General features: G+C 40.3%; 1 long non-coding RNA gene across 1 annotated transcript; it reads right to left on the reverse strand.

Moving 5' to 3' along the window:
- Positions 1-1,230: 1,230 nt before the first annotated feature.
- Positions 1,231-13,127, reverse strand: LOC112946934. The gene is made up of 3 exons (XR_003249312.1): positions 13,089-13,127; positions 1,530-1,592; positions 1,231-1,265 (listed from the first exon to the last, which is right to left on the reverse strand). It is a non-coding gene; the product is annotated as an uncharacterized LOC112946934 (long non-coding RNA).
- Between the last annotated feature and the right edge of the window lie 5,400 nt (positions 13,128-18,527).

Raw genomic sequence — 18,527 nt, forward strand, 5'->3', positions numbered from 1 at the left:
ACAACTGTTCCTAGGAAAGTTGTTTTCGGTRTGTTAGCTGCCTTGGGTGAGTCTGTCACTGTTCAGGGAGAGAACCACCATGCATCACTCATTGCTCCTTCTCCACACTTCCTCCTCCTCAGCATCCAGGGACCTCTGACTTCTCCAGTGAACTCTCAAGTATTGCTGCCCACAGCTTATCACACTTTGGTAAGTCTTCTAAATCAAAAGGCCATGCTCTGAATTAAATATGAATAGCAAAGAATTCCCTGTCGCTTGTCCTTACAGAGGAGACCGAGCCGGTGAGCTTTCTCATTTGCCAAACGAGGTTCTAATGTAAAACCTTGGAGAGGGTACGAAATAAGTACTTCTTATTTGCAGCCAGCCTCTTCCCTGGATTTCTCCTGGGATTTAGAGCAGGCTGTGAAAGCCAGCTGCTCTAATTAGCACAGCAAACTACAGTTTTGCTTACAAAAAGAAACAAATTAAAACTTTATTCTTTCATTTCTCAGTAAACTGTATTCCCTGAACAAAAGAAATCCTCCTAACAAAGGCATGGAGGTAGCATACATTTCATAGAGCTTTAAGTTCAAAAAGACRGGAAAAGCACTGATAAGTTTTCTTAATAGCTCAAATGACTTTTCCATTAATTTTCTCAAATCTCGAGGAAGATAGTAACTCAGAGCTCATTGAAACACATTACAAATTGCACCAGAGACTTGAAAACCTAAAACAAATGATCACTGATGACGGAGGGAAACCCTTCTGCAAGCTCTCTGGTATCACCGGGTCTGTACAAACACCCGGAGCTCTGAGATCTTGAATGAAGTCACCGGATGCCACAGAAAGGAAATGAATTGACTATTTTGTCAGGGCTTGAAGAAATCAGAATGACAAAGTGGGTACAGCTCCTTCCACACCTGTCAACATATTTCTGTTTAGATCAGTAAGAATAGTCATGTGTAATGTATTCCTCAAGTTAGCGTAGTCCAGTTTGGGTTTTTGTTTGTTCGGTAGTTTTTTCTCCCTTCTTCTTTCAGATGCTGGCTCCTGACACACGGCGATGTTTTTAATGAATCAGAACCTGTGAGTTGTCAATTAAAATACTTACTTACAGGTCGGTATTACATTTTAAAAGTTGCACCAAATCCATTTTGCCCCTACGCGTTTCCATCTAATTAATTCTCAGTGAAACCACACTCACCCTGAAATTCAGAGTTAATGTGTCACTGGTCACACAGCTTTTGGTATGCAGCCATCCTATCCTCACATCTCCACGTACATTTCTGAAGATTAAAGGAACCGTGACATTCAGAGGGGATGCAGAAAGACAGACTTCAACCTCAAGGACACAAATTCCCAGAACTACCACCACCAAATGAAGGCAGAAAGACTGAGATATTTTACCACAGTACTGGAACAGCAGTGGCTCTTAATAACTATATGTTTACTGGGCGGACAGGGGTCATTTCCCATCATCTTTTTAACAAGATTAAAGGTAATTAGTATATCATATCCATTACAAAAAAAAAAAAAAATCATTTTCCAACCTAGTGCCAGTGTAACGGGCTTTTTCATTAGACAGTCATCTGGACGCAGTCGTTAAATGAGGCCTGTAAGACAAGGGCACATTAAACATTTGGCTGAAGGTCACGACCTGCCAAAACCAAGAAGGAGCCGAAGTCCCTTTTCAGATYCAGCTTTCCTCCGCGCGTTGTCTTCATAGGAGGTGTCAGCCCGCGCTCCGCCTGCAGCCACACGSAGGAGAAGGGAAGGCACAAGGAGGAGGCAGGAAGGCAGCAGGACGGGAGCGGAGCCGGCCGCCGTGGGCCGCCATGGGCCGCCAGCGCCTCCTCACGGCGCGCGCCCTCCCGCCCTGCAAACCCAGCAGACACTAACGGCTCTAACGGCTCTAACCGTCAGTTAACATCAGCCCATCACATGTGGCAGCCCCACGCCAGCAAGAACGATCCCTTCTACCTCCTTTCTTGGAGCTCTAATCTGGGAGGAAGGAGCCTCACATCGCTTCTTCCATGGCTGGGCCCCTTCTTCATCCTCCACATTAGGTTTCTCACTGAGCAATCCCCAGCCTTTTCTCCTAGATAACCATGAGTGGACTTGGACTAATCTATGCACTTATTCCACCAGTTCTACGTCAGACTGAAGTTCATCATTACATGGGCTATTTTATTAGCTTTGTAGCCGCTACGGCACTGATAGGGCCAGTAGGGAGGCCCTTTAAATTGAAGTGCTTATGAAGAGACGGTTACTTCAAACACARTTATGAAGTAGTTCACCTATAAAACAAATAGCATGTAGAAACAGCATGAGGAGTCTTCAGTGGAAAGGCAGGATCCTATTTAACGCCCACAATTCAGTGAATGACACAACATGCCAGCTGCCATTCTCCTTGGTAATGACCTTCACATTATCTAATAAATAACTTGTAAATGGAGGAGGAAGATTGTTACCAAATTCAAAAGCAATTCCAGACCTTCATCGAATAATCCCCACTCGGATTAGTAGAAGCATGAGTAGATTGAGCCCACTGTACTTTGCTGCTTGTAGTGAGATTATAACATGAAAAATCRGGGTAATTTTAGACCAATTGTAAAGCCTTCAAGACATGTACTAGAAACAAATCGCAGCCAAGAGGATAAGGACAATTATAGATTTCTCCATGTCACCAAGATGGGGGGAAGGAGTGAAGAAGAAAGAAAAAATATATCTGGGAAACATTACTGACATTTAACTGTCCATATGACCAACAAATATTTCCATATGGGAAATATGAGTGAGAATTGAGGTGGTAATTATTTGCTAAATCCCACTACCACAAAGGGTACTACTACAAAAATAATACTTAAGTTATGGATTTGTGATTCTCTTAGCTCCTTGGCTTACACTCTTATTGTCTTATTTTCTTCTAATAAATATAGATGCTATTAACTGGGGGAAATTAAAAAAAAAAAACTCTGCACTTTTCTAAACAAATATAAGACATGATCCTTATCTGAAATAAACAAAGAAACAACTCCCCACCACACACAAACACAAAACCACACAATACATCAAACAGAAACAACATGCTAAGAATTCCAGTAGCTGAATCCTTCTTTTTYAGTCATTCCTCTGTTTCTCATTAATTTTCATATTACAGAAAACATATGGCATACTCCCAGGTCTTTATTTTTAGTTGACCAATTCTGATCTTTTTAGCTACCTGAGCTTGACCTAAACTCCCCTGAAACCAATACTAATCTGTCCAGCCGCTTGCACTGAAGCTTAATATTGACTATTTTATTCAGCTATAGTTAAAATGTTGATACATGACTTATGGGGAAACTCCAGGGAAACTGCAGGCTTAACTCTAGTGATTTGTGAAATTCGATGTTTTTAAATGCAGCTTGTTCTGTTGATAGGATTTGATGAGACCTTATTACACAACAGCTAATAGAGTACTAGAAATTGCAACTTTCTCATTTCCTTATTGATTTCTCGCTTTCAAGAAAGTGTTCTGAAGTATTTTGGATTTCCATATTTGTTAAGTCAATTACCAGCTACTTCTTTCTTGTTCTGTATTTTAAAGGAGTAACATGAAGTGGGGGGCGGGGGGAAATCAAGGAACTACTTGGATTTTGTCCCTTTTTTTTAAGCACAACATTCCTGATGAAAAGGACTTAGCCAATGCCAGCAAGAGTATGACCAAGGTCTGAACAGAATTCCCAATCGCTATAGGCAGAGCATACTGTATATACTTCATTTTATACACACACATATATAAACGCCCTCCGCTTTATCTCAAGATCCATCAGTCAAAACACTGACATCCAATTTTATGTAGCACTGATACTACACAAGTGGTATATACTGCTAATTTCTATAGAGGTAAAATAGTACCAGCCAAAGCCATTATAGAATCTATTTTTCTATTTTAATTGCTAACCCTATGTACCATTTAAWTTCTCTTAAAAATCTGTTTGCTGCTTCACGTGGAAAAAAAAAAACATGAAAACAAATGTACTTCAAGGAAGACTTAAATGGCAGCACGTAGTGTTTTGTCAATTACAATAAACAGTTTTAAGACTAGAAATAGATTTTTAGATTTCAGACACCAGGGTTAACTTTTACATTTAATGATGAATGTTGAATTCTGGACTTTTCCTACTGTGGTAGCTATGGCAGCAGGCTCCTTGCAAAGAAGCTTTTATCTTCAGCTGACTTATGACATATGCTTTGTCATCTAGCAAAAACTACTCTGAAGTATAGTTCTCGTGATACCCACAAAAATGGAGGCTTTTAAAAGAAAATGAAGAATATAACATCTAAGAAAATTGTCAAAATACTTCATGTATTATACACATTCAATGACATATTCTGCAATTAAAACCTTGCCTTTATGTGTAATCAATATCCTCTAACTTCTCTACAGATATTCTGAATAGACTTTTAATCTCAACCTACAATGATTTTTTTGGTACGTTATTTCATAATCTATTACGCTCACCATCCAGCTGTCATTTCTTTTTGGCTTATCATCAATTACATTCCAAAACAAATACTTATGAGACTCCATTTTTTGTATTGACAAGCCTAATCCGTCTTCCCACGGGAAGCTCTTTGGGATCCAGTGAAGGATTGCGTACAGCCCCAACGAGAGGACCTGTCACTGCCTGCAGAGACACCCCGATGCTTGGCCAGCCTTCTGCTGGGTCTGCATGGGTGCAAGTTGAAACCCAGGCAGYTCCATCTCCGTGTGAGGAAGAACTTCTTCACTGTGAGGGTGCCAGAGCCYTGGCACAGGCTGCCCAGGGAGGCTGTAGAGTCTCCTTCTCTGGAGGTCTTCCAAACCCACCTGGACGCAACCAGGTGCCCCGTGCTCTGGGTATCCCTGCTGGAGCAGGGGGTTGGACTAGATGATCCCTAGAGGTCCCTTCCAACCTCAGCCATTCTGTGGTTCTGCTGGTCGATGTCTGTGCAGCTACGGCAATGAGGATGACAGCACAAACTAGTCAACTATTCAATAAGCACTATTCTCTTCTTCGACTAACAGTATTAAGCAGAAGATAGGGAGATTTCACCTATAATTCCTCCAAGATGACAAATCAAATGCTTTGTGTGGAAGCAGACAGCAGACAGGATGGCATAGAAGCAGTTATACATGAATGAGGTGTAAAAGTCACACAGGATAAAGCTGCATTCAACTTGGTATTGCAGAGAGGCATTGGAAATATCAAATTATACTCACTTCAGTGTTATCCCTTAGGCTTGGTCTTTTTCCAAGTAATACTGACAATATTTTGATAATTAGAAGATCTTGCACAGTGTTTGCAGAACTAAGGCTGGTTTAGACAACCTATAGATCATTTGTGTTTTAGGCTAAAATTTTGTTGGTTTTTTAACAGTGCTGTCATTTCTTTTAGATGTCACCTATCTAATTGTGACAACTTGAAAAGATTCTCCGGCGCTTGGGGAGTGAGCTCTGCCACCACTGAAGTCTGAACTCCGCCTGAACACGAGCCATTTCCTTGGAAATGCTGCTTGGGGGAAATGAGGATAAACTCTGCTTTACTTTTTCTCCCTCTAATTGTGCCACAGCTATTGCAATAGCACATCAAGAGCAAAGGAATGAGAGGAAGGAGAGAGGAACGATAATGCTTTTCACAGTCACATGCCTGCACTGGAAAGCGTGGAGTAKTCAAAGCCGACCAAAACAAAACAAATCATAACAAAAACCACTATTTTTACACGGGTTTGGGAGATGAGCTACAGGCTCCCATTTTGAAACACTGGCYGACAGTGACAAAACTGTGTTTCCACAACACAGAAAAGCATCATCTATCACAACAAAGGATTTCCTGTCACAGGGCCGCTCCTTTCCTCCCCGCTCCAGAACAAAAGATGTTCCTGCCTGGAAGCTGAAGCTAGTGTTGGGAAGACAGAGAAAGGAAGCGGGTCCAGAAGCAGGCAAACGGGCACACATTTTAAGATAACATGGTCTGCTTGGCTTCTTTGCTGTCTCTTCGGTGCCAAAGTTTATTTCCAACCTCTGACGACCAGCTTTCTTTGCGGCAGCAGCATCGTGCTGTTACTTCTTGTGGGCAGCTGATAGGAATTTTCATTGAGGAACTACTTAAATGGCATTGCATCTCCTCCTATATTAAAAAACACGACCTTAGATGACAAGTAACTATAATCACATTTGTTAATTTGACTTGAGCTGAATGAAAAGATATTTATGATAAACTCTGCAATGCCAAACAGGCATTACAATATATCATTAGTGAAATAAAGCTGGTACCATTTAAGTGGTGTAAGCTCTTTGGCAGGAGTGCTGAGCTTTCCAAACAGCAGCAGCTTCTGTCCTTTGCAATGTGCATCTAACCAGTAATTTGTGGCCTTGATGTTTTCCTGACAGCTGCTGTATGGACAGAAGATCAAAAACTGTAGGTGCAAACAGCGTAAGATTTGTTAGAAATGAGAGTCTGGCAAGAGCATCTCTGCAGAAGGAAAGCAACAACTTACATGGAAATTTATGTTTATACCGTAAATCTTGCTAAATCTGCATGTGTGCATTAAAACGTCTATTACATAATAATAAGTTATTCATTAAATTATTGTTAGACCRTGGGTGGTGTTTTTATCTTGCTTTCCAAATTAAACATGTTTTTTCATATACGAGAACAACACAACCACTGCAAAGGTTACAGGTTTCCTTTTGCACTTCTTGGGAATATTTGAATTTCTACAGATCCAAACTAGGTCTTATGCTCTTTGGTTGAGAACCTCTGCTTTTACCCCCTCATTAGAAATCTCATGGGATTTCATGCTTTTTTAAGTCCATCTTTGAACTGAGAAATTATAAGAATATAGAGGCATATCTGGAAAAGCAAAAATGGAGAAATAACAGGACATGTCCAAGGTTACAAAGTTGTTCCAAGAAAAGTGAAGCACAACACAGTGGTGATAGTRATGTCCCCAACATTTTATAAATGTCTTAAGGAAAAAAAAAAAAGGGGGGAAGTTTACGATGCCTTATGTTTAGCCTGAATTCCCTGGGTTTCCCTGGAAGCAGGTTAGCAGTTGCACAYTCACATGCTCCAGAGGAGACCCCACAGCAGCTGAGCTGTTTCAAACCACCAAGCATCCAGCTCCCTTCTCCTGCCTGAGCTCACAGGCTGGGAAGAAACAAGCTCTGCTCATCCTCCCTAGCACATTTTCTGCACTTCTGCTCGTATTCCTCTAAGGCACCTACTACATTTCAGGACTTTGGAAAGAATATTAAAAGCTTCCTTTCCATAACCCTTTGACCTGGTATCAAATAAAAGCTCTTTCATTACAACTTTGTTCCATAATTCATTTGTGCTATGCAACCACTCTAAAAAGTTCAGAGTTTCTGTCATGTTGCCTTTAACTCCAAGAAATGTCTTGCTGCATTGTGCTCTATTTATGGAGCACCAGGCTTCTATTTWTACTAAAATTCCGCATTTCCCCTGGAAGGATTTGAGAACATTCTTGAGAACAAGTGCGAGAATGACCAGACACATCAGAGCAGGGCTTCTGTTTATCAAGAGCTGCTTGAATTCCTATCCTGCGTGTGCAGATAAGGACCAAGGCAGCTGACTGAGTGCTGGGACAGCCAAGGAGAGAGCTTGTGTAACAGCAAACCTCACAGAACTCTTTTAAAGTAAATCCCAATTCCTGCACTGAGAATAACTGATCACAGCTGCAATGTGGGTTCTAGCTTGCTTTTTGAAGACACTGGTAAAACAAGTTTGTGCTAAGTCAAGGCTTAGTATCAATAGTATCAGGCTATAATAATGTTTTCAAGCRCATGTAATCCATAAAAAGAGAAATCTCCAACAGCAGCGTTCATCAATTCCATCATCACTGATGCATATTTCTATTTCTCCACTTGTTCTTCACTGAGACTTGTTACYCTCAACAAGCATTAGTGATTAGGTTGCACCATGGAAGAAAAAACTGGGGGCTTTACTGGTTTACGGAGCTTCCCRTTCACTTTGACCTGTGAAATCTTGGAATTCCATCTTTTCCTTAAACCACATTTCCCCACACCATAGAGTGTGGCAGGCATTAGCCTCAATTCAAGACGAAGGCAGAATGTTTTAATTAAGGCTAACATATTTTCCTAGATGTCTCTGAAGGGCTGCATCGTACCTGGTGCACCATCAACCCGCACTATTAAAGGTCCCAGTCCTGAGCTACTTCCATGCTTTCCAAGAAAGCTCTGAAGCTAAAACATTCTCAGTCACGTTAAAACTTTGCCATTTACCTCCATCCCATCCTGATGCTCACACATTCCCACACTGGAACTTAAGTCCAACTCTGGATTGAAATGACCAGGTTAAAACTCAGCTCATCCACACTGAGAGGAAGGGGAAGGAGGGTCCCTTAACCCCCATGAAATGTCCCAGTGAATTCCTCATGGGAACAGATATCCTAATTCTCAGTTTATTAAAAGTTCACATATTRCACATGCTAAATTCAGTGTGAAATTTATATTTCTTGAATAAAAACAAACACATTTCTAAGGTTCACACAAACTAATTTTAATTTATGCCAACTCAGCTCCATACCAACTGTCAAATTATTTCATCTATCCATTGGCTAGAGAATGTGTTTACATTCTGACAATAGGAGTCTGTTTTCTAGAAAATTATATCAAACTTCTGACAACTCATCTATGTGATAATGTGACCCACACATGGCAAAAATAAATAAAGAAATGCTCACAAATTAGTGGTGTATTTCACCTTTGCCATGCCTCCGAGAAGCATTATACACAGGAGAACCCGAAGCAAAGCATCGTTTCAGTGACTTGCTGCAGCAACACGGGAAGTCTGTAATTGATCCACCAACTTAATCAGACGGAGTCAATATCCCCTGCCCAGATAACCATTTCTTCCACACAAACAGGAAAGATTTTGTCCACTATATCCTGTTTGCCCTGAACCTTTTCCAAGTCCAAGAGATAAAACTGCTTCAAAACTAACACACTCCTTGGCACAGATCAAATACCTCACAACCTAGTCCCTCTTCAGTAGGGTTATTCCTGCAGGTTTATACTTCAGTACCTTTGCCTTACTCCTGATAATAATCATAAAAACATAAAAATTCATTTGGGCAATTGCTACGCTTTAGTAAAKGTKTATAGTTTTAAAAATTCAAAGGATCTTCATAATAACAACAGATGAGTTAACAGCATTAGCTGAATTCTGTTTTATAACTGCCTCTCATTTGATAAAAATTTCCCTTACAAACCTAGGCATATCGAAGTTTGGGATTCAATAAATCTTCATCCAATTTTTCTGACATAACCAATTGGTTTTTATTAACATATATTGCTTAATTTCTCTCAAACATTCTGAAATWGATTGCATTTATAAATGTGTGCAATTGTCAATGCAAATCCTCCTCAATACAGACATGTCAGAGATAATATATGAGATAAGGTGAGAGGTAATATATGAGGTAAGGAGAGCCATGATGACACCATGAAGAGCCATGATGCAAGGGAAGAAAACGCTTTATCTTCTAAAAGGCCACTTCACCTCASCACATTAAAAAAGCTGGTTAGCTGATTTGCTCCCTCATTTTTGAGGAAGCAGAATCCCACAGCAATTTTCCAATACTATTCCATGACCTAAGCAGTTGGGCACAAGCCCTCTAAGAGCAGCTGATCTCTAAACTKAATACATGCATTCCTCTCCACGCTRTATACTAGATGGAAGCTATAGGGAAACGGGGAGGCTGCACATCAGCTGTTGGGGTGGGTTTGTTTGTTCTCAGCTTAACACACCAGCTGGATGCTCCTTCTGCAGGTCCTCAATTCAGATCCTTTTCCTGACACCTTTCAGCCCTGCTATTAGCCCAGCTTTCCTCAAAGTGGTCTGGCTAGGTTCTTCTTATCTTATTTACAACATTCCCACTTTTTTTTTTTTTTTTTCCTCCAGAAATGAAGCATCTCCAGGCTCTATCACTGTCCATACATCTCCATCTTTTCCCCTCAAAGCTTTTATTTTTGTTGCTAGCCTTAAGCTTGAATATAACTCTGTGATTTGGATATTGCACCGATTTGTCCCTCGGCTCACTTTGCTCGCTCTCATTTATTTGCCTGTCTTGTCAGCTGCTGGCTCCACTTGAACTTTCCCTACTGCTTTAGATCTTTATAGGATGCTTCTAACAAAGTCCATCCCTGGGTAAAGACTCCTTTGATGGGTACCTGCAATTCCAACACCATTCTCCTCCCTCAGTTGCAAGCATTGCTTTTATGTATCCCGGATCTTACTTTGATTCCCACACGCGGGAATGTTGTTTTCTGTACCCAGAATTCAGCACAACCCTTGCCCTTAGCGTTAGGATGAGAAAAAACTTTAACTAAAACACACACACACACACACACACACACACAAGCCCTTATTATATTTTCTTAAATATTGAAAATTCTAGGAATCCAAACAATTTTGACTTAGTATCCTCCCAGAAAGCAGCATTTATATGCAGGAACTATCCACCTCCCTAAAATTTTCCTCATTTTAAGTTTCTTCCTGATTTCAAAGAATAAATTGCACTACTGCTCAACAGGGACCCCTCCATGCGACCCCTCTTGGTGTCATTTATGGTTGTGCCACTGCTCAGTTTTGTCCCTGACACTTTCTTTTCTCTTCATCATCTAGCATTGACAGAAACCCTTTCCATACCACCTCAAACATTTCCTCACTTAAAACCTGGTCTCACTCATCCCTTCTCTCTTTAGCTTATGCCTAGCTCTGCAGATCATTGAGCAGGTAAGAAGGAAACTAYGAAGTAAAAGAAAACAAAACAAAATAAAACCACCTTGGGGTGCTTGTCCTCCATGTCATTACAAGCTGTGTCAGCAAAATGCATTCAACTCAGCACAAAAATGTAACTTGAACAAAGGAGACTCTTGGCCACATGGCTCCATCATGTTGTTTTCATTTTAAAATATTAGCTTCATGACAAGAAAAAGAGGCCATTGGGAAAACAAAACAAAACAAACTAACAACGAAACAAACAAATAACATATACACAAGAATTCAGGCGATTACTTGCACCAAAAATGAAAAGCTTTATGAATGCTTAGTGCACACTTACCAAACAGACAGCAACTACAAAACTAGATTTTATACTACCATACAAGACACTCTTTGTATCCATATGAACAGCAACACTAGAACATTTTTGATTAATTTCATACCATATATCTTACTCTGATCCTCCAACATGCTTCCATTTTTCTATTTGAATATACTTCTACTTATGCTTAAGCGCATAAAACTGGAGGGCCAGCTCCTGATTCCGGCTCTTTGCTGGAAAGACACAGGTCACCAATGGCACAGTCACAGTGGCTTCACCTCGGTTACAGCCAGGCACCCGGCCACGCAACACAGGGAAACACCAAACGTCCACTTTAATCACGGGGTGGACCAGCGTAACAGCAGGTAACAACCTGGAGAAACAGGCAAACTCAGGGCATGAAGGTGAACTGGAGGCAGCAGCCACATGGGCCAAAGTCTCCTCATGGCCTCACCTTTCCCTGTGTATCTCTTCCTCATTTAGTTATCAGAAGGATTTGAACCTAAGGTACCCTGTCTCTTAGCACTGAATATCTGGATATACAAGTCTCTTAGCACTGAGCTACAGAATAAAGGTTGGGCTGTGCCAGTCAGCAGGGTAAAGGGTTTTACCATTTRCCAAAGGGCTCCCGGGGAAGAACATGTCCAGAGTTCCCAGGTCCCACAGCCCATCCGTGCCACGAGCTCTGCCCTAAGGAGGAGAAAAAACGAAACCAAGAAAGAAATGAAACACAAACAACATCGGTGAAATAGAGACTCAAAAGAAAAAAAAAAAAAAGAAAAAATCCAAAACAATCCAAACAATAACACGCACACTTATAAGTACATCACAAAAAAAAGAAAAAAAAAAACAAGCCTTGCTTCCCCTCCTCTGAAGTTAATGGCCTACATAAATTCTCTGCTCTCTCTCATGTGCAAGACAGATTGCCACTATATGCAGCACTTTGTGAACAAGGATATACCCCCRAAGTAAAGAGATCTTAAGCACATTTTAACATCAAATCTGAAAATACTGATGGGTAGACAGCTTTACAGTTTAAAATGTCTGATATACACAAAATCTTGGCRGAAATAAGATAGCAAAAGTATCAAGACCATTTCTAAAGATATTATTGTCTACTGAAAAGAACAGACTTGATCAAAATCTTCCCGTCCAACTTGGCAGGCTGGTTTATTCAGCAGTCACTAATTCTCCTTAGGGGCTTCCAGGGCTAGATCAAAAAATATTTTCGTATGGAAAACATAGATGGTCTCTGTCTGTTCATTAAAGCCTTCGTCTTCTCAAAACCAATAACAAATACTTTTAAATATAAAAGTATGGAGCTTGAGGCTATACAGTTGCTGTCTGATGGACATCACAGCAATAATTCTGATAACACGTTAATGTTTGCCTGTTTGGCCACAATTTCACTTGGAAATGAATGCATTGGGAGAGTGCCAGGACGCTGCAGTACGGAAAATAGGGAAAAAAAAAAGTTCTTTGCACATACAAAGCTATTCTGTCAGTGAAGGCCTCTCTGAGTCCAAGCAAGGCACATGGTCACACAGAACCTGCTTAAAAGCACATGCAGATATTCCCTGGTTGCGATACAGGAGAAAAAGGAAAAGATSTGAGAGATGGTTCCTCATGCTGATGATACCCTAGGTATCTCCAGCAGTTTGGAATAAACTGTGCACACTGGAACAGCTGTGAATCATTTTTTTCAGCTCCTTTAGATGGGTATTTTCTACTATGGAGTACAAGAGTTATGCAAAAATAATAATTCTGCTTAATTTAGACACAAAACAGCAAATGAGGACGGGACAGTGTCTAGAAKCACTCTAATGAATACTCTTATTGCTAACAGATTGCTTGAAAATGAGACATTTCAGAGGGAAGAAAAAAGAAAAAAAGGGCATGGGGGAATGATGAAAAAAAWGAAAAACTGTTGGAATTTCCATTAGTTATTGAAAGGTACTTAAGAATTCACCTAGACTTAACCATTCACTTACCCAGCAACATCAGGTATGTATTATGAACAGAGAACACCTGGAGAACTGTGATGGATGTCTGAAACGGAGAAAGCCGATCATTTCAGCTGTGCCCTTGAAGGGAAAAATGGAAATTTGGAGATGAGAGGAGCACGCTCCAACATCACCCCGTCCTCACAACCTCCCTGAAAGTGAATCTTAACATGTCACTAAATTGCACAAGCAACTTCAAATAAGTCTAATAATCGTATTTCTTAACTCACAGGAAAATATAATTAACTTAAGACAAAGCACTGTTTTCTTTTCACAGTCTTGTGCAATATTAAGAGATCTTAGATAGAGTATGGACATTTTATTTTGCCAGCCTTTACGCTGACAYTTACCTCTAAAGATAGGAAATACATGTGCATTTTTGATACCCTAGTTTAAGTAGTTTTTTATGTGATATCTACTTAGCATGCAYAGTTATTTGTATAAACCAACCCATCAAATCCACCCTCCTGCTTTTTCTGCATTAGACAGATGAACTTTAGTCTCCATATAAAAGTTAACTGGTTCAGACACTTGCCCACCTTTACATCAATTCTAGTTTATGTTCATTTCCCATTAAAAGGGATGCCCAGRCAATGACTAATTGGGGCTTACAGTGTCATTAACACTAATGGGGCGGATGCTTCTCRGGGCTAGATTTGCTTTTTTCATGAGGAGGTATCTGCTGACCTCGTGTGTTTTACAAAGATCTTACTCTTTCTCTTGTGACCATCTGATGACTTCATCTTAATGCACCTTAATTTGAACTATGTCTTTAAATGCAAATCCATTGGATTTCTCTCTCTTTTTTTTTTTTTTTAGGATATCCAGTTTTACCTGTGCAATATTCCAGTCTTTTGTTGTATTTAAGAAAAAGAATTTTGATCTGTACTTTACCAATAACACCAGCTTGAAAATATCATTATATTATTATATTATATAGTATATTGCATAATTATTTAATATATAATTATATAATATAAAATAAATGTATAAATACATAAATATATATAATTATATAATCATATATATTATACATATAACATATATATATAAAATATTTATTATTTAATTAYGTGTAGCCTAATCATGTTAACCCATCTTCCCATGTTCACTACCTTTGAAAATTTCTCTTGTGGCGGTATATTTTATAGCTGGGCTGCTGTGCTTTTGTCACGGGATCCCATTCCTGCTCAGCTTTCCRGGTAGGAAACCAAGCCCGTATTCCCCACAGAAAGGGCTGCCCGGTCACCAGAGCTCTGGATGCTGAAACGATAAGGACGGATTTGACAGTATTTATTTCCTGTGTTTTTTTCTGCCAACTCTAAATAAATATTGGGTGAAATATTTTGATTGTTCTTCCACTAAATATACATAATTTCAGAAATGACCACAGTCCAATCCTTGAAAAACTGATTTCTTCAGGTTCAGTTAGGGACATCAGATCAGAAAGCCAAAATATCAGGTGCCTACAAGAACTACCACCATAAGAGCAAAGATGCATGCAATGCTCAGCAACCTGAGCATATCATCAATTAATAAGTGAGAGAAAATCTGATGCTATTAATTCAAAACTAGACTTCACGATTTGTTGCATGTCAATTGCATTATCACCATTTGGCCAAGTAGAAATTAAAAGATGTTGTGATTCTGAACMGTTTTCTTATCCCTGTCACTTTACCGTGAAATGAAGTCTCAAAATTGCTGTTTCTTAGAAATGCTTTCTTTCTTTTGCTAAACAAAACTGATAATTGTCACAAAGTATCTTCTTCCACGTGACAAAGACTATTATTCAAATAGAGAAAAAGTAAAGCTACTGCCCTGACAGAGCCTATAAAGACAGAACATGATATGACGGTGTCACTGATGCAACAAATTTCTGCTGTGGCAACAAATAAATAGTAGGTATTATTCAGGTGCTAATATGATGTGATTCTGCAAAGGCACCTTCTAAACCCATTGCCCACTACACACTTGGGATGCACTCACCTCTCATTAACTCACAAAGTTGTGACTTTAAATACTTCAGACACCTCAAGCCAAAACTTTAGTTTCATGAAAAAATAAAAAGGGGGGRAAAAAAGAATTTTTCAAATCAACCCCCAACTTTTAACAAAAAAATTGAGTAAATTGAGTTTGAGTAAATTATAGTGTATCTTCAGAGACGAGACAGGACTTCATATCATATATGCATCAAGCCAGCACTGTTTAGTTTTAACAGACTGTACATAGGGATTTTCACAGAATCACAGGATGGTTGAGGTTGGAAGGGACCCATAGAGATCATCTAGTCCAAGCCCTGCTCCAGCAGGGACACCCAGAGCTCGGGGCACCTGGTCGCATCCAGGCGGGTTTGGRAGATCTCCAGAGAAGGAGCCTCCACAGCCTCCCTGGGCAGCCTGGGCCAAGGCTCTGTCATCCTCACAGTGAAGTCCTTCCTCACATGCAGATGGAGCTTCCTATATCTCAACTTATTCCCACCGTCCCTGTCTAATCACCTGAGAAAGACCTCCACAATATCAAATACATGAACCCATAACAGAAGAGCTTAAATAAATTATTTGGGCAAATAAATTTAACCTAGCCTTTGTTCTAACACAACATTATAAGGACACCTTGGCAACAGATGGAATATATATAAAATACTAAAAAAATGAGTTACTGGATTAGTAAATACGCTATCATGGTTGACATAGCAAGGAAATAAAATAATAATAAGCTGTAGTAAGCTCCTGCTGAAGGGAGAARGGCTTCTATTCATCACACAGGGAGATCACCTATATTCTTAGGCAAAGCCACAGCCAGGTCAACTAGGCCAACAGTTGGCGGCCTCTCATCTGAAACTGCCTTCCTACAAAGGCAGTCAGGTCAGATCCAGACAGGCCCTAAGAAGGATGCTAACATCAAAGTCCTCTTGAAGCTGACGCTCTAACAAAAATTAATTTTTAAGTCAGTCACAGTTCAGCCTTACTGTGATTAATTTGGATCATGATATAATTACCCTTAGAGGGTCAAAATATCTGCTCAGGAAAGTCCTCCAGCTGTGCTGAATTAATACTGTTTTTAACCTCTCTGTCACTGCTCTGTGGCTCCCTCCAGTTCCAGCTTTTAAATATTAAGTGCACAATAATTTAATATACTGGTCACTTTCTAATTAATGATGAATTACGAAGGAAATTGAAACTACAATTCATTTGGCCAAATAAAACAGCGAAACAGAGCTGCACAAGAGCTGTAAATAAGTCCAGAAACATCATTCATCCGCCTTGCTCTGAACTGCACCTCACCGTCGTGTGAACTCCAACATCCTCCYTGTTGTTTGCCAGTTAAGTCAGAGATGTTTTAAAATTCCTGTTTTCCTCCGTGTACGAAGTGCCCACATGATGCACCAACTCTTTGCTAACCCACGATTGAGTGAGGTGATGGACGATAGGGAACGTTAATGACTTTATTCCCATGAAATATTTTAGTCCTCCGAGACAGCTTTACTTATAATGCATTTAAGCTCTGGCAGTTCTTTTTCTTATTGATTACCCCTAACAGATGTGATAGGTAATCAGAAGGAACTGCTTTCAGCAACGCTTGTGTTTATCATGTAAGACCTCCCCCTATTCTGAGTATCTTTGTTAATAAAAGTTGCASCATTTGGTGGGACCTGGGGTGGGAGTCACTGCCTGGGTGCAGGGGAGGGCTCGCACTAACCCTTCTGCTACCAAACCCACAGCCACTACGTTTTTAGGACTGCATTTGTTGTCTATAAGCTGACAAAATGGAGCCCTTCTTCACTGGCGAATGGTCAGTATGATRAAACAAACTATGAAGACATGAATTTTCCCAATCGCTKGGTAATAAATAAATAAATAAATGCAGGGTGACTTTTATTAAAAGGCAGTTCTTTACTCAGTGCTTCCACACAGATGAGCATTCAGAACTTGCTGTGCCATCCAGCAGCACGACCCCTGTTTGAGCAGGATCCCTAAACACACCTTGCGATTCACAGTTAGCGCAGGAGAGGCTCCAGGGAGACCCGCGGCTCCTTCCAGCCCGTCTTCTTCGCTCTCACATCAGCGACTCGTGCACGAGGCACTATCCAACCAAGGGTTTCAGTGTAGCTTCCATCACAGAGGTTTAGATTCCAATATTAATTYTTGATTTCCAGCATCTAAGTCACAAAATGCAAGAGGGCTGCATTGGGAATGAAGCAGATGAATACTTCCCAAAGTATTAATAAGAAAGCTATTTCCAGTTTTCTGTAAGAGAATCCGTCAGCTGATAGGGCATGGTACAGCCACAGACTTTATCCCACCTTCCCCATCTCCCTCCCCTCTGATTTCCAGCTATTTTGATAAGGAAGCTCAATACAGTAAATACTCAAAGCAGGCATCAGCTTTGGTGGAAGACCTAATGACTACCTAGCGCTTCCAGATATTGAGGGCAACTCAAGGCAACTCAAGGCAACTCAAGGCAACTGTTTCACTGTTTAAAACTCAGAGTTTGTCTATCAGGGGAGAGGGAAAGGAAAGGAAGTTTCACAGGCTCCAGACTGTAAAGCAGAACTTTGCTTATAGCAAACAAACGTCCTCAGGGCAAGAAACTTCTTGAACTTCCTTCAGTTTTTGCAGAACACTATGAATTACACAGGTTACAGCATGTGCTGGCCTGGGGAACTTTACAGAAGACCACACATCAACATGCCTTTTTAAAGGTATGATTGGTTTTTATTATAAGGTGTGGGTTATTCATTATTGAACAATCTAATGCTTGTGTATCTGTGCAACCAAGACATGGACAACATTGCAGGGCACAGGGAGATCGCAGGGGGATCACAGTTATGTCTGCAGGTGCTCATTACTTTTTTCTTCTCTTTTTTCCCCACCCCAGTGTGAAAACTTGTCTAGTTTTTACCTTTTAAATCAATGACAATGACGTAGTCTGTCTTACCTTGCTGCTACGAGATGGTCAGTGCTGGAACTGCTGCTCCCTTCTCTGACATCCTAGGTCATTCTCCAAAAGCAGCCCTTATTTCACCTTCATTCTCTTCCTGTGCCGCAGAATGWTGCTGTGAACCAAAGGGAGGACCAGAACAGAACTGAAGACAGGTCATCTGCCCTTCTTTTATTTTTATTGAGAAACTTTGGGATTCTCCTGCAAGTTTCCAGTTTCAGACAGCAGCCATCAGACAGAAGCACAAGGACGGGATATCTGATTTTCAACACCGTAAAACAGCGTATTCCTTGTGGCAACAAGATCAGATTGCTTGAAAAATTAGGACATCAAAGTTAGGGAGGATTATTCTTGAAGATGCTTTTCCCCTTTTCTTGTCCATTTCCAAACTATACAGCTAAGAACACTTTAACTTGACAAAATCCATAGGACAAAGAATTTAAAAATAAGCTGCAAAGGTAAGCTGGGATAGCTGTGCTGCTGCTT

The sequence above is a fragment of the Nothoprocta perdicaria genome, unplaced genomic scaffold (genome assembly GCF_003342845.1).
Source record: "Nothoprocta perdicaria isolate Ctin4 unplaced genomic scaffold, notPer1 scaffold_219, whole genome shotgun sequence".
Taxonomy (NCBI): Eukaryota; Metazoa; Chordata; class Aves; order Tinamiformes; family Tinamidae; genus Nothoprocta; species Nothoprocta perdicaria.